The sequence below is a fragment of the Cottoperca gobio genome, unplaced genomic scaffold, assembly GCF_900634415.1.
Source record: "Cottoperca gobio unplaced genomic scaffold, fCotGob3.1 fCotGob3_407arrow_ctg1, whole genome shotgun sequence".
Classification (NCBI taxonomy): domain Eukaryota; kingdom Metazoa; phylum Chordata; class Actinopteri; order Perciformes; family Bovichtidae; genus Cottoperca; species Cottoperca gobio.
This window is the reverse complement of record NW_021166993.1, coordinates 41,662-57,892: the sequence shown is the minus strand read 5'-3', so window position 1 is coordinate 57,892 and position 16,231 is coordinate 41,662. Positions and strand designations below refer to the sequence as shown.

General features: G+C 50.1%; 1 long non-coding RNA gene and 3 other non-coding genes across 4 annotated transcripts; 3 read left to right on the top strand and 1 right to left on the bottom strand.

Moving 5' to 3' along the window:
• The first annotated feature begins 6,195 nt into the window (after positions 1 to 6,195).
• trnaa-agc (transfer RNA alanine (anticodon AGC)) lies at positions 6,196 to 6,268 on the top strand. The gene has a single exon. It is a non-coding gene; the product is annotated as a tRNA-Ala (tRNA).
• A 6,279-nt stretch (positions 6,269 to 12,547) lies between these two features.
• trnaa-agc (transfer RNA alanine (anticodon AGC)) lies at positions 12,548 to 12,620 on the top strand. The gene has a single exon. It is a non-coding gene; the product is annotated as a tRNA-Ala (tRNA).
• Positions 12,621 to 14,877: 2,257 nt separating this feature from the next.
• LOC115005944 (uncharacterized) lies at positions 14,878 to 15,455 on the top strand. Its single transcript, XR_003832003.1, has 3 exons — positions 14,878 to 14,989; positions 15,230 to 15,350; positions 15,424 to 15,455. It is a non-coding gene; the product is annotated as an uncharacterized LOC115005944 (long non-coding RNA).
• A 431-nt stretch (positions 15,456 to 15,886) lies between these two features.
• trnaa-agc (transfer RNA alanine (anticodon AGC)) lies at positions 15,887 to 15,959 on the bottom strand. The gene has a single exon. It is a non-coding gene; the product is annotated as a tRNA-Ala (tRNA).
• Between the last annotated feature and the right edge of the window lie 272 nt (positions 15,960 to 16,231).

Sequence of the window (16,231 nt, the reverse complement as noted above, 5' to 3'; positions counted from 1 at the left end):
AAACTGAAACTAAAATAAGCAGAGACATTTTTTTTAATGGCTAACACTAACACTAAATATATTAAAACTACCGGTATATGTAAAAACCATGCTAAAGCTAATTAGCTCCCAACACTAAGGACGTCTGTCTGAGTGTATCCCAGTCTGCCCAGTACTCCGGGTTTACTGGGTATTATGTCTTTTAATTCATTTGAATTAGTTAGCTCCTTTAATACTAGTTCAGTTTGCTAACTAGTAACTAGCTAACTAGTCTTAATTAGAAGCTAACAAAAATGAGCTTTTTGGGTGTCACACAGTTTTCTGTGACCGGATAAGGAACTTTTCAGTCTCGATAAATTGCTCAGATTTAAATATTCATTATTATTTAAATATAAATAAATTCAGTCAAATACATTGTGGAATAAGTGAGGACAGAGTGAGGACAGTGAGGATAGAGTGAGGACAGAGTGAGGACAGAGTGAGGACAGTGAGGATAGAGTGAGGATAGAGTGAGGACAGCGTGAGGACAGTGTGAGGACAGCGTGAGGACAGAGTGAGGACAGTGAGGATAGAGTGAGGATAGTGAGGATAGAGTGAGGATAGAGTGAGGACAGCGTGAGGACAGTGTGAGGACATGTGAGGACAGCGTGAGGACAGAGTGAGGACAGCGTGAGGACAGAGTGAGGACAGTGAGGATAGAGTGAGGACAGCGTGAGGACAGTGTGAGGACAGCGTGAGGACAGAGTGAGGACAGCGTGAGGACAGTGTGAGGACAGAGTGAGGACAGTGAGGATAGAGTGAGGATAGAGTGAGGACAGAGTGAGGATAGAGTGAGGACAGTGAGGATAGAGTGAGGACAGTGAGGATAGAGTGAGGACAGTGTGAGGACAGTGTGAGGACAGAGTGAGGACAGTGAGGATAGAGTGAGGATAGAGTGAGGACAGTGTGAGGACAGAGTGAGGACAGAGTGAGGACAGTGTGAGGACAGAGTGAGGATAGAGTGAGGACAGTGTGAGGACAGAGTGAGGACAGTGTGAGGACAGAGTGAGGACAGAGTGAGGACAGTGAGGATAGAGTGAGGACAGCGTGAGGACAGAGTGAGGACAGTGAGGATAGAGTGAGGATAGTGAGGATAGAGTGAGGATAGAGTGAGGACAGCGTGAGGACAGTGTGAGGACAGCGTGAGGACAGAGTGAGGACAGCGTGAGGACAGAGTGAGGACAGAGTGAGGACAGTGAGGATAGAGTGAGGATAGAGTGAGGATAGAGTGAGGACAGTGTGAGGACAGCGTGAGGACAGAGTGAGGACAGCGTGAGGACGGAGTGAGGACAGTGAGGATAGAGTGAGGATAGAGTGAGGACAGAGTGAGGATAGAGTGAGGACAGTGAGGATAGAGTGAGGACAGTGAGGATAGAGTGAGGACAGTGTGAGGACAGTGTGAGGACAGAGTGAGGACAGTGAGGATAGAGTGAGCACAGTGTGAGGACAGAGTGAGGATAGAGTGAGGACAGTGTGAGGACAGAGTGAGGACAGTGAGGATAGAGTGAGGATAGTGAGGATAGAGTGAGGATAGAGTGAGGACAGCGTGAGGACAGTGTGAGGACAGCGTGAGGACAGAGTGAGGACAGCGTGAGGACAGAGTGAGGACAGAGTGAGGACAGTGAGGATAGAGTGAGGATAGAGTGAGGATAGAGTGAGGACAGCGTGAGGACAGATTGAGGACAGCGTGAGGACAGAGTGAGGACAGCGTGAGGACAGTGTGAGGACAGCGTGAGGACAGAGTGAGGACAGTGAGGATAGAGTGAGGATAGAGTGAGGACAGCGTGAGGACAGTGTGAGGACAGCGTGAGGACAGAGTGAGGACAGCGTGAGGACAGAGTGAGGACAGTGAGGATAGAGTGAGGATAGAGTGAGGACAGAGTGAGGATAGAGTGAGGACAGTGAGGATAGAGTGAGGACAGTGAGGATAGAGTGAGGACAGTGTGAGGACAGTGTGAGGACAGAGTGAGGACAGAGTGAGGACAGTGAGGATAGAGTGAGGACAGTGTGAGGACAGAGTGAGGATAGAGTGAGGACAGTGTGAGGACAGAGTGAGGACAGAGTGAGGACAGTGTGAGGACAGAGTGAGGATAGAGTGAGGACAGTGTGAGGACAGAGTGAGGACAGTGTGAGGACAGAGTGAGGACAGAGTGAGGACAGTGAGGATAGAGTGAGGACAGCGTGAGGACAGAGTGAGGACAGTGAGGATAGAGTGAGGATAGTGAGGATAGAGTGAGGATAGAGTGAGGACAGCGTGAGGACAGTGTGAGGACAGCGTGAGGACAGAGTGAGGACAGCGTGAGGACAGAGTGAGGACAGAGTGAGGACAGTGAGGATAGAGTGAGGATAGAGTGAGGATAGAGTGAGGACAGTGTGAGGACAGCGTGACGACAGAGTGAGGACAGCGTGAGGACAGTGTGAGGACAGAGTGAGGACAGTGAGGATAGAGTGAGGATAGAGTGAGGACAGTGAGGATAGAGTGAGGACAGTGAGGATAGAGTGAGGACAGTGTGAGGACAGAGTGAGGACAGTGAGGATAGAGTGAGCACAGTGTGAGGACAGAGTGAGGATAGAGTGAGGACAGTGTGAGGACAGAGTGAGGACAGAGTGAGGATAGAGTGAGGACAGTGAGGATAGAGTGAGGATAGTGAGGATAGAGTGAGAATAGAGTGAGGACAGCGTGAGGACAGTGAGGATAGAGTGAGGATAGAGTGAGGACAGTGAGGATAGAGTGAGGATAGAGTGAGGACAGAGTGAGGATAGAGTGAGGACAGTGAGGATAGAGTGAGGACAGTGAGGATAGAGTGAGGACAGTGTGAGGACAGTGTGAGGACAGAGTGAGGACAGAGTGAGGACAGTGAGGATAGAGTGAGGATAGAGTGAGGACAGTGTGAGGACAGAGTGAGGACAGAGTGAGGACAGTGTGAGGACAGAGTGAGGATAGAGTGAGGACAGTGTGAGGACAGAGTGAGGACAGTGTGAGGACAGAGTGAGGACAGAGTGAGGACAGTGAGGATAGAGTGAGGACAGCGTGAGGACAGAGTGAGGACAGTGAGGATAGAGTGAGGATAGTGAGGATAGAGTGAGGATAGAGTGAGGACAGCGTGAGGACAGTGTGAGGACAGCGTGAGGACAGAGTGAGGACAGCGTGAGGACAGAGTGAGGACAGAGTGAGGACAGTGAGGATAGAGTGAGGATAGAGTGAGGACAGTGTGAGGACAGCGTGAGGACAGAGTGAGGACAGCGTGAGGACGGAGTGAGGACAGTGAGGATAGAGTGAGGATAGAGTGAGGACAGAGTGAGGATAGAGTGAGGACAGTGAGGATAGAGTGAGGACAGAGTGAGGACAGAGTGAGGACAGAGTGAGGACAGTGAGGATAGAGTGAGCACAGTGTGAGGACAGAGTGAGGATAGAGTGAGGACAGTGTGAGGACAGAGTGAGGACAGAGTGAGGATAGAGTGAGGACAGTGAGGATAGAGTGAGGATAGTGAGGATAGAGTGAGGATAGAGTGAGGACAGCGTGAGGACAGTGTGAGGACAGCGTGAGGACAGAGTGAGGACAGCGTGAGGACAGAGTGAGGACAGAGTGAGGACAGTGAGGATAGAGTGAGGATAGAGTGAGGATAGAGTGAGGACAGCGTGAGGACAGAGTGAGGACAGCGTGAGGACAGAGTGAGGACAGCGTGAGGACAGTGTGAGGACAGCGTGAGGACAGAGTGAGGACAGTGAGGATAGAGTGAGGATAGAGTGAGGACAGCGTGAGGACAGTGTGAGGACAGCGTGAGGACAGAGTGAGGACAGCGTGAGGACAGTGTGAGGACAGAGTGAGGACAGTGAGGATAGAGTGAGGATAGAGTGAGGACAGAGTGAGGATAGAGTGAGGACAGTGAGGATAGAGTGAGGACAGTGAGGATAGAGTGAGGACAGTGTGAGGACAGTGTGAGGACAGAGTGAGGACAGAGTGAGGACAGTGAGGATAGAGTGAGGACAGTGTGAGGACAGAGTGAGGATAGAGTGAGGACAGTGTGAGGACAGAGTGAGGACAGAGTGAGGACAGTGTGAGGACAGAGTGAGGATAGAGTGAGGACAGTGTGAGGACAGAGTGAGGACAGTGTGAGGACAGAGTGAGGACAGAGTGAGGACAGTGAGGATAGAGTGAGGACAGCGTGAGGACAGAGTGAGGACAGTGAGGATAGAGTGAGGATAGTGAGGATAGAGTGAGGATAGAGTGAGGACAGCGTGAGGACAGTGTGAGGACAGCGTGAGGACAGAGTGAGGACAGCGTGAGGACAGAGTGAGGACAGAGTGAGGACAGTGAGGATAGAGTGAGGATAGAGTGAGGATAGAGTGAGGACAGTGTGAGGACAGCGTGAGGACAGAGTGAGGACAGCGTGAGGACAGTGTGAGGACAGAGTGAGGACAGTGAGGATAGAGTGAGGATAGAGTGAGGACAGTGAGGATAGAGTGAGGACAGTGAGGATAGAGTGAGGACAGTGTGAGGACAGTGTGAGGACAGAGTGAGGACAGTGAGGATAGAGTGAGCACAGTGTGAGGACAGAGTGAGGATAGAGTGAGGACAGTGTGAGGACAGAGTGAGGACAGAGTGAGGATAGAGTGAGGACAGTGAGGATAGAGTGAGGATAGTGAGGATAGAGTGAGGATAGAGTGAGGACAGCGTGAGGACAGTGTGAGGACAGCGTGAGGACAGAGTGAGGACAGCGTGAGGACAGAGTGAGGACAGAGTGAGGACAGTGAGGATAGAGTGAGGATAGAGTGAGGACAGCGTGAGGACAGAGTGAGGACAGCGTGAGGACAGAGTGAGGACAGAGTGAGGACAGTGTGAGGACAGAGTGAGGACAGAGTGAGGACAGTGAGGATAGAGTGAGGACAGCGTGAGGACAGAGTGAGGACAGTGAGGATAGAGTGAGGATAGTGAGGATAGAGTGAGGATAGAGTGAGGACAGCGTGAGGACAGTGTGAGGACAGCGTGAGGACAGAGTGAGGACAGCGTGAGGACAGAGTGAGGACAGAGTGAGGACAGTGAGGATAGAGTGAGGATAGAGTGAGGATAGAGTGAGGACAGTGTGAGGACAGCGTGAGGACAGAGTGAGGACAGCGTGAGGACAGTGTGAGGACAGAGTGAGGACAGTGAGGATAGAGTGAGGATAGAGTGAGGACAGTGAGGATAGAGTGAGGACAGTGAGGATAGAGTGAGGACAGTGTGAGGACAGTGTGAGGACAGAGTGAGGACAGTGAGGATAGAGTGAGCACAGTGTGAGGACAGAGTGAGGATAGAGTGAGGACAGTGTGAGGACAGAGTGAGGACAGAGTGAGGATAGAGTGAGGACAGTGAGGATAGAGTGAGGATAGTGAGGATAGAGTGAGGATAGAGTGAGGACAGCGTGAGGACAGTGTGAGGACAGCGTGAGGACAGAGTGAGGACAGCGTGAGGACAGAGTGAGGACAGAGTGAGGACAGTGAGGATAGAGTGAGGATAGAGTGAGGACAGCGTGAGGACAGAGTGAGGACAGCGTGAGGACAGAGTGAGGACAGCGTGAGGACAGTGTGAGGACAGCGTGAGGACAGAGTGAGGACAGCATGAGGACAGAGTGAGGACAGAGTGAGGACAGTGAGGATAGAGTGAGGATAGAGTGAGGATAGAGTGAGGACAGAGTGAGGACAGAGTGAGGACAGCGTGAGGACAGAGTGAGGACAGCGTGAGGACAGTGTGAGGACAGAGTGAGGACAGTGAGGATAGAGTGAGGATAGAGTGAGGACAGAGTGAGGATAGAGTGAGGACAGTGAGGATAGAGTGAGGACAGTGAGGATAGAGTGAGGACAGTGTGAGGACAGAGTGAGGACAGAGTGAGGACAGTGAGGATAGAGTGAGGACAGTGTGAGGACAGAGTGAGGATAGAGTGAGGACAGTGTGAGGACAGAGTGAGGACAGAGTGAGGATAGAGTGAGGACAGAGTGAGGACAGAGTGAGGACAGTGTGAGGACAGAGTGAGGACAGTGAGGATAGAGTGAGGACAGAGTGAGGATAGAGTGAGGAAAGCGAGGAATCTATTTTCAGACACAGGAGCATGGAGGGGGAGGGGGAAAGAACTTCGGAGTGGAGACCTGGTAGCAGAGGGGTGGGGGTTGGTTTCAGCTGCAGTGCATCTAACTCCAGAGGGGAATTAGCTCAAATGGTAGAGCGCTCGCTTAGCATGCGAGAAGTAGCGGGATCGATGCCCGCATTCTCCAGAGGACTTTTAACCCTTTCCTCTGTTTGAGAACATGCAGAGTACAAATTAATGACACAAAAAAGCGGCCCCGGTTTGTAAAGGCGCATTTGAACACACCACAATAGCGACACAATAACAGACCTGTGATCTTTTTCTTAAATATGATGTATTTTAATAGATTAAACTACTCAGCAGTATATTAAGTTGTTAAAACTAGTGTCACCTCGAACAGAGTGAGGACAGAGTGAGGACAATGTGAGGACAGTGTGAGGACAGAGTGAGGACAGAGAGAGGACAGTGAGGAGAAAGTGAGGCCAGTGTGAGGACAGAGTGAGGACAATGTGAGGACAGTGTGAGGACAGAGTGAGGACAGAGAGAGGACAGTGAGGAGAGAGTGAGGCCAGTGTGAGGACAGAGTGAGGACAGCGTGAGGACAGCGTGAGGACAGAGTGAGCACAGAGTGAGGACAGAGTGAGGACAGTGTGAGGACAGAGTGAGGACAGTGAGGACAGAGTGAGGACAGCGTGAGGACAGAGTGAGGACAGAGTGAGGACAGTGAGGACAGCGTGAGGACAGCGTGAGGACAGCGTGAGGACAGAGTGAGCACAGAGTGAGGACAGCATGAGGACAGAGTGAGGACAGTGTGAGCACAGAGTGGGGACAAAGTGAGGATATAGTGAGGACAGAGTGAGGACAGCGTGAGGACAGAGTGAGGACAGTGAGGACAGAGTGAGTAATTGATAATTAAAATTGAGTGAGGACAGCGTGAGGACAGAGTGAGGATAGAGTGAGGATAGAGTGAGGATAGAGTGAGGACAGAGTGAGGATAGAGTGAGGATAGAGTGAGGATAGAGTGAGGACAGAGTGAGGACAGAGTGAGGACAGTGAGGAGAGAGTGAGGCCAGAGTGAGGACAGTGTGAGGACAGAGTGAGGACAGTGAGGATAGAGTGAGGACAGAGTGAGCACAGTGTGAGGACAGCGTGAGGACAGAGTGAGGACAGTGTGAGGATAGAGTGAGGACAGAGTGAGCACAGTGTGAGGACAGCGTGAGGACAGAGTGAGGACAGTGTGAGGATAGAGTGAGGACAGAGTGAGCACAGTGTGAGGACAGCGTGAGCACAGAGTGGGGACAGAGTGAGGATAGAGTGAGGACAGAGTGAGCACAGAGTGAGGACAGTGAGGATAGAGTGAGGATAGAGTGAGGACAGTGAGGATAGAGTGAGGACATAGTGAGGACAGCGTGAGGACAGAGTGAGGACAGTGAGGATAGAGTGAGGATAGAGTGAGGACAGTGAGGATAGAGTGAGGACATAGTGAGGACAGCGTGAGGACAGTGAGGATAGAGTGAGGATAGAGTGAGGACAGTGTGAGGACATAGTGAGGACAGAGTGAGGACAGTGAGGATAGAGTGAGGATAGAGTGAGGACAGTGTGAGGACAGTGAGGATAGAGTGAGGACAGTGAGGATAGAGTGAGCACAGAGTGAGGACAGCATGAGGACAGAGTGAGGACAGTGTGAGCACAGAGTGGGGACAAAGTGAGGATAGAGTGAGGACAGAGTGAGGACAGCGTGAGGACAGAGTGAGGACAGTGAGGACAGAGTGAGGACAGAGTGAGTAATTGATAATTAAAATTGAGTGAGGACAGCGTGAGGACAGCGTGAGGACAGAGTGAGGACAGAGTGAGGATAGAGTGAGGACAGAGTGAGGACAGAGTGAGGATAGAGTGAGGATAGAGTGAGGACAGAGTGAGGACAGTGTGAGGACAGCGTGAGGACAGAGTGAGGACAGCGTGAGGACAGAGTGAGGATAGAGTGAGGACAGAGTGAGGACAGTGAGGAGAGAGTGAGGCCAGAGTGAGGACAGTGTGAGGACAGAGTGAGGACAGTGAGGATAGAGTGAGGACAGAGTGAGCACAGTGTGAGGACAGCGTGAGGACAGAGTGAGGACAGTGTGAGGATAGAGTGAGGACAGAGTGAGCACAGTGTGAGGACAGCGTGAGGACAGAGTGAGGACAGTGTGAGGATAGAGTGAGGACAGAGTGAGCACAGTGTGAGGACAGCGTGAGCACAGAGTGGGGACAGAGTGAGGATAGAGTGAGGACAGAGTGAGCACAGAGTGAGGACAGTGAGGATAGAGTGAGGATAGAGTGAGGACAGTGGGGACAGAGTGAGGATAGAGTGAGGACAGAGTGAGGACAGAGTGAGGACAGAGTGAGCACAGAGTGAGGACAGTGAGGATAGAGTGAGGATAGAGTGAGGACAGTGAGGATAGAGTGAGGACATAGTGAGGACAGCGTGAGGACAGAGTGAGGACAGTGAGGATAGAGTGAGGATAGAGTGAGGACAGTGAGGATAGAGTGAGGACATAGTGAGGACAGCGTGAGGACAGTGAGGATAGAGTGAGGACAGAGTGAGGACAGTGAGGATAGAGTGAGGATAGAGTGAGGACAGTGTGAGGACAGTGAGGATAGAGTGAGGACAGTGAGGATAGAGTGAGGATAGAGTGAGGACAGTGTGAGGACAGTGAGGATAGAGTGAGGACAGTGAGGATAGAGTGAGGATAGAGTGAGGACAGGTGGTGAGGACAGTGTGAGGACAGAGTGAGGACAGTGTGAGGACAGAGTGAGGACAGTGTGAGGACAGAGTGAGGACAGTGTGAGGACAGAGTGAGGACAGTGTGAGGACAGAGTGAGGACAGAGTGAGGACAGTGAGGATAGAGTGAGGATAGAGTGAGGACAGAGTGAGGACAGTGTGAGGATAGAGTGAGGACAGAGTGAGGACAGTGTGAGGACAGTGAGGATAGAGTGAGGACAGTGAGGATAGAGTGAGGACAGAGTGAGGACAGTGTGAGGACAGTGAGGACAGAGTGAGGACAGTGTGAGGATAGAGTGAGGACAGTGTGAGGACAGAGTGAGGACAGTGTGAGGACAGTGAGGATAGAGTGAGGACAGAGTGAGGACAGAGTGAGGACAGTGTGAGGACAGAGTGAGGACAGTGTGAGGACAGTGAGGATAGAGTGAGGACAGTGAGGATAGAGTGAGCACAGAGTGAGGACAGCATGAGGACAGAGTGTGGACAGTGTGAGCACAGAGTGGGGACAAAGTGAGGATAGAGTGAGGACAGAGTGAGGACAGCGTGAGGACAGAGTGAGGACAGTGAGGACAGAGTGAGGACAGAGTGAGTAATTGATAATTAAAATTGAGTGAGGACAGCGTGAGGACAGCGTGAGGACAGAGTGAGGACAGAGTGAGGATAGAGTGAGGACAGAGTGAGGACAGAGTGAGGATAGAGTGAGGATAGAGTGAGGACAGAGTGAGGACAGTGAGGAGAGAGTGAGGCCAGAGTGAGGACAGTGTGAGGACAGAGTGAGGACAGTGAGGATAGAGTGAGGACAGAGTGAGCACAGTGTGAGGACAGCGTGAGGACAGAGTGAGGACAGTGTGAGGATAGAGTGAGGACAGAGTGAGCACAGTGTGAGGACAGCGTGAGGACAGAGTGAGGACAGTGTGAGGATAGAGTGAGGACAGAGTGAGCACAGTGTGAGGACAGCGTGAGCACAGAGTGGGGACAGAGTGAGGATAGAGTGAGGACAGAGTGAGCACAGAGTGAGGACAGTGAGGATAGAGTGAGGATAGAGTGAGGACAGTGGGGACAGAGTGAGGATAGAGTGAGGACAGAGTGAGGACAGAGTGAGGACAGAGTGAGCACAGAGTGAGGACAGTGAGGATAGAGTGAGGATAGAGTGAGGACAGTGAGGATAGAGTGAGGACATAGTGAGGACAGCGTGAGGACAGAGTGAGGACAGTGAGGATAGAGTGAGGATAGAGTGAGGACAGTGAGGATAGAGTGAGGACATAGTGAGGACAGCGTGAGGACAGTGAGGATAGAGTGAGGACAGAGTGAGGACAGTGAGGATAGAGTGAGGATAGAGTGAGGACAGTGTGAGGACAGTGAGGATAGAGTGAGGACAGTGAGGATAGAGTGAGGATAGAGTGAGGACAGTGTGAGGACAGTGAGGATAGAGTGAGGACAGTGAGGATAGAGTGAGGATAGAGTGAGGACAGGGTGAGGACAGTGTGAGGACAGAGTGAGGACAGTGTGAGGACAGAGTGAGGACAGTGTGAGGACAGAGTGAGGACAGTGTGAGGACAGAGTGAGGACAGTGTGAGGACAGAGTGAGGACAGAGTGAGGACAGTGAGGATAGAGTGAGGATAGAGTGAGGACAGAGTGAGGACAGTGTGAGGATAGAGTGAGGACAGAGTGAGGACAGTGTGAGGACAGTGAGGATAGAGTGAGGACAGTGAGGATAGAGTGAGGACAGAGTGAGGACAGTGTGAGGACAGTGAGGACAGAGTGAGGACAGTGTGAGGATAGAGTGAGGACAGTGTGAGGACAGAGTGAGGACAGTGTGAGGACAGTGAGGATAGAGTGAGGACAGAGTGAGGACAGAGTGAGGACAGTGTGAGGACAGAGTGAGGACAGTGTGAGGACAGTGAGGATAGAGTGAGGACAGTGAGGATAGAGTGAGCACAGAGTGAGGACAGCATGAGGACAGAGTGTGGACAGTGTGAGCACAGAGTGGGGACAAAGTGAGGATAGAGTGAGGACAGAGTGAGGACAGCGTGAGGACAGAGTGAGGACAGTGAGGACAGAGTGAGGACAGAGTGAGTAATTGATAATTAAAATTGAGTGAGGACAGCGTGAGGACAGCGTGAGGACAGAGTGAGGACAGAGTGAGGATAGAGTGAGGACAGAGTGAGGACAGAGTGAGGATAGAGTGAGGATAGAGTGAGGACAGAGTGAGGACAGTGTGAGGACAGCGTGAGGACAGAGTGAGGACAGCGTGAGGACAGAGTGAGGATAGAGTGAGGACAGAGTGAGGACAGTGAGGAGAGAGTGAGGCCAGAGTGAGGACAGTGTGAGGACAGAGTGAGGACAGTGAGGATAGAGTGAGGACAGAGTGAGCACAGTGTGAGGACAGCGTGAGGACAGAGTGAGGACAGTGTGAGGATAGAGTGAGGACAGAGTGAGCACAGTGTGAGGACAGCGTGAGGACAGAGTGAGGACAGTGTGAGGATAGAGTGAGGACAGAGTGAGCACAGTGTGAGGACAGCGTGAGCACAGAGTGGGGACAGAGTGAGGATAGAGTGAGGACAGAGTGAGCACAGAGTGAGGACAGTGAGGATAGAGTGAGGATAGAGTGAGGACAGTGGGGACAGAGTGAGGATAGAGTGAGGACAGAGTGAGGACAGAGTGAGGACAGAGTGAGCACAGAGTGAGGACAGTGAGGATAGAGTGAGGATAGAGTGAGGACAGTGAGGATAGAGTGAGGACATAGTGAGGACAGCGTGAGGACAGAGTGAGGACAGTGAGGATAGAGTGAGGATAGAGTGAGGACAGTGAGGATAGAGTGAGGACATAGTGAGGACAGCGTGAGGACAGTGAGGATAGAGTGAGGACAGAGTGAGGACAGTGAGCATAGAGTGAGGATAGAGTGAGGACAGTGTGAGGACAGTGAGGATAGAGTGAGGACAGTGAGGATAGAGTGAGGATAGAGTGAGGACAGTGTGAGGACAGTGAGGATAGAGTGAGGACAGTGAGGATAGAGTGAGGATAGAGTGAGGACAGAGTGAGGACAGTGTGAGGACAGAGTGAGGACAGTGTGAGGACAGAGTGAGGACAGTGTGAGGACAGAGTGAGGACAGTGTGAGGACAGAGTGAGGACAGTGTGAGGACAGAGTGAGGACAGAGTGAGGACAGTGAGGATAGAGTGAGGACAGAGTGAGGACAGTGTGAGGATAGAGTGAGGACAGAGTGAGGACAGTGTGAGGACAGTGAGGATAGAGTGAGGACAGTGAGGATAGAGTGAGGACAGAGTGAGGACAGTGTGAGGACAGTGAGGACAGAGTGAGGACAGTGTGAGGATAGAGTGAGGACAGTGTGAGGACAGAGTGAGGACAGTGTGAGGACAGAGTGAGGACAGTGTGAGGACAGTGTGAGGACAGTGAGGATAGAGTGAGGACAGAGTGAGGACAGAGTGAGGACAGTGTGAGGACAGAGTGAGGACAGTGTGAGGACAGTGTGAGGACAGTGTGAGGACAGTGAGGATAGAGTGAGGACAGAGTGAGGACAGAGTGAGGACAGAGTGAGGACAGTGTGAGGATAGAGTGAGGAAAGCGAGGAATCTATTTTCAGACACAGGAGCATGGAGGGGGAGGGGGAAAGAATTTCGGAGTGGAGACCTGGTAGCAGAGGGGTGGGGGTTGGTTTCAGCTGCAGTGCATCTAACTCCAGAGGGGAATTAGCTCAGATGGTAGAGCGCTCGCTTAGCATGCGAGAAGTAGCGGGATCGATGCCCGCATTCTCCAGAGGACTTTTAACCCTTTCCTCTCCGCAGACATGAAGTCTCTAGTGTGTAGTGTTAAAAACTCTTATGGTCAACATGTGTATGGAGGACAAAAAGTTACATAATAATAAATAAAATAATAAAAATGGAGGTTAATAGAAAGCTAAATAAATATAAGCTCTAAATCAAACAGCAGTCTTTCCAAAGTGAAGCACAAAGTTTAAGATGCTGTAAATACAACATTTTAAGACTATAAAGACATGTCTGTCCCCCTGCAGGCCTGAGGACATGTTGTCCAGGAGTGTGGAGCAGCTCTACAGGGCGATCCAGCAGACCAGAACCGGCCAGGAACACATCTCCACACTGCAGGCCCGCGGGGGCGCTGCGGAGCTGCAGAGACTGAGAGTCAGAAACAGACACGCTCAACACAAACTGGTCAGTATCACGAGGCTGAGCTACACGTGTTAGTGGAGCATTAAAGGCTCAGCTGTAGTTCTCCTGCACTAAACAATATAACTGCACATCTGCTCCCACAGCAACAACTCTTTAAATACATACAGTGCATTTGTTCTACGGTATGTGCTTTGTCAGTGTGCACTTTACCAGTTGAAGACTCAATGAACTTAAATTATAACAAACTAATCTCCTCAAAGGAGGACAAACAGTGACACCTGGTGGGCAAAATAAAAAGGTGCATGAGGTTGTGTTAAGAAATATAACATTAAAAACACATTAAGACAATAAATAACCTTTAATTACCAGGCTTTTAAAAACCACTTTATTCTTAAGAGATGTATAATGATCAAAGTTTCTCATGTTTTTAATGCACATTCTTCATTTGAAGCTGTAAAATAAATGTAGTGCAGTAAAAATACATTGTTTCCCTTTTAAATGTAGGGGAGTAGAAGTAAAAAGTAGAGTTAAATGGAAATATTCAAGTGAAGTACCTCACAACTGTACTTTAGTACAGTAGTTTTTGTTAATTTAAAATGTGTTCTTGTAGGAGGTGGAACTGGAGCAGAGCGGTGTGCAGCTGCAGGACGTCCAGCAGGAGAGAGACTCGCTGCTACACCAGGTTCTGAAGTTACTACCTTATATTCTGTATGTTCTTTAAAAACAACACCAGTTAAAGGTTAATCCTAATAGAGTCAGTACTACAGTGTAAGAGGCCTTACATTACTGACGGTGAAGGACTTTTATTTTGAAAAACAGCTGTTGTTTTTGTGAAGCTAAGGAGAAAAAGCAAAACAAAGTGATTTGTTTAAAATCATTAAACATGTGAAGTGAATGTGTTATAATAAAATGAGGTAAAGAATCCAGCCGCAGTGCATGCTGGGAGTGACTGAGGTGTCATGTGATCCAGCTGCGTTCACAGAGCGACGGTCACCAGCGGAGCCTCGGCCGTCTGAACAGGAAACTACGGCAGCTCAGCAGGTCCATGTGTGACTCTGATCAGCTGACAGCAGAGCAGCTGAGAGCGCTGGCACACAGAGAGCAGGTACACACACTGAGTAGGTACACACACGGTGCAGGTACACACACGGAGTAGGTACACACACGGAGCAGGTACACACGGTGCAGGTACACACACGGAGCAGGTACACACACGGTGCAGGTACACACACGGAGTAGGTACACACACAGAGCAGGTACGCACACGGTGCAGGTACACACACAGAGCAGGTACGCACACGGAGTAGGTACACACACGGAGCAGGTACACACACGGAGTAGGTACACACACGGAGCAGGTACGCACACGGAGCAGGTACACACACGGAGCAGGTACACACACGGAGCAGGTACACACACGGTGCAGGTACACACACGGAGTAGGTACACACACAGAGCAGGTACGCACACGGTGCAGGTACACACACGGAGTAGGTACACACACAGAGCAGGTACGCACACGGTGCAGGTACACACACACTAAGCAGGTACACACACACAGAGCAGAGCAGGTACACACACAGAGCAGGTACACACACACTAAGCAGGTACACACACACTTCACAGAGCAGGTACACACACAGAGCAGGTACACAGACACACAGACCAGGTACACACACACACACACACACAGAGAGAAGGTACACACACACAGCAGGTACACACACAGCAGGTACACACACACATGACTGTACTCCTCACTGGGTTACATAAATAAAACGGACTTCCTGTGTGTGTTGTTGTCAGGACACTGTGGACAAGATCGACGGCAGATTTCACGAACACACAGCGCTGCAGTGTGAGCACACACACACGCTTGAGGGGCTGAGGGCCGAACTGGATAAAGCTCAGAGACACACACACAGACTGAGACAGAAGCTGGACCGGACCAGAGCCAGAGAGGGAGGACAGTGGTGCTTCATACCTCCTGGACACACTGTGAGACTTTAAAAATCGGTCATGCTAATTCTGGCTTTGGCTCGCTGCTCGTTGTGACTGATGAGGCAGAGTTTACCTGAGGAAACCGAAACTGAAGAGCAGAACGTAGAAACTGTTTCATATTATTGTCTCTGGAGACTTTGGTCAACATCGTCCTTTCTGCAACAAAAATATTTCCTCACAACTGACTACGTTTCTTTTTGCAACCAAATGTTTTTTCCTGTGTTTCCTGCTGTTCAGGCTCCCAGTCTGGGCTCTCTGGGAACTCAGGACTCCGGGTTGGGGCTGCAGTACCTCAGACCTCCCGCAAGAGGAGGGTACTGTGTCTACTTCCCCCCGACACACAGCGACTCTGACACAGGTACACACACATATACATTTGTCATTACTGATTGCTGTTCAGCCCTCACACTGTGACGTAAACCCTCCAGCAGCAGCAGCAGAGTGGAGGGACAGCGGAGGAGGAAACTCTTCACTGTAAATCACACTTCAACATCTGTAAACTTATTTAGTTACTTACAGTATCGAAGGTACTTAGTGTGCAGAATGCCTCCTATCCTATCATTGTTGTTTTATTAATACTGATTCTTCAAAGTTCCTCCTAAACAAAACATTCCTCAAACAAAAACATAATCAACATGAAACTATATTCCATAGTATTTATAATGTGTATAAATGATCAGCTGTTCGAGGTGACACTAGTTTTAACAACTTAATATACTGCTGAGTAGTTTAATCTATTAAAATACATCATATTTAAGAAAAAAAATCAGAGGTCTGTTATTGTGTAGCTATTGTGGTGTGTTCAAATGCGCCTTTATAAACCGGGCGCGTGTTTTTGTGTCATTAATTTGTACTCCGCATGTTCTCAAACAGAGGAAAGGGTTAAAAGTCCTCTGGAGAATGCGGGCATCGATCCCGCTACTTCTCGCATGCTAAGCGAGCGCTCTACCATTTGAGCTAATTCCCCTTCTCCATTACTCTCTGTCCTGCAATCTCTTTCCTCTATACTCCTGTGTCTGAAAGTAGATAAGTAAAAATTGATAAGTAATTGGGACATAAATATGAATTATTTTATTGATTTATTTCTGTATTTATTTATACATTTATTTATTTCTTTATTGATAGTCATTTTTCTTCCTCCATATAAATCAGTGTTTCAGGCATCAGCGGTTGAATTATTGTCGGCAGGCCTCAGACTGTAACATATTGTAATATAATATGTTACATATTATATTACAA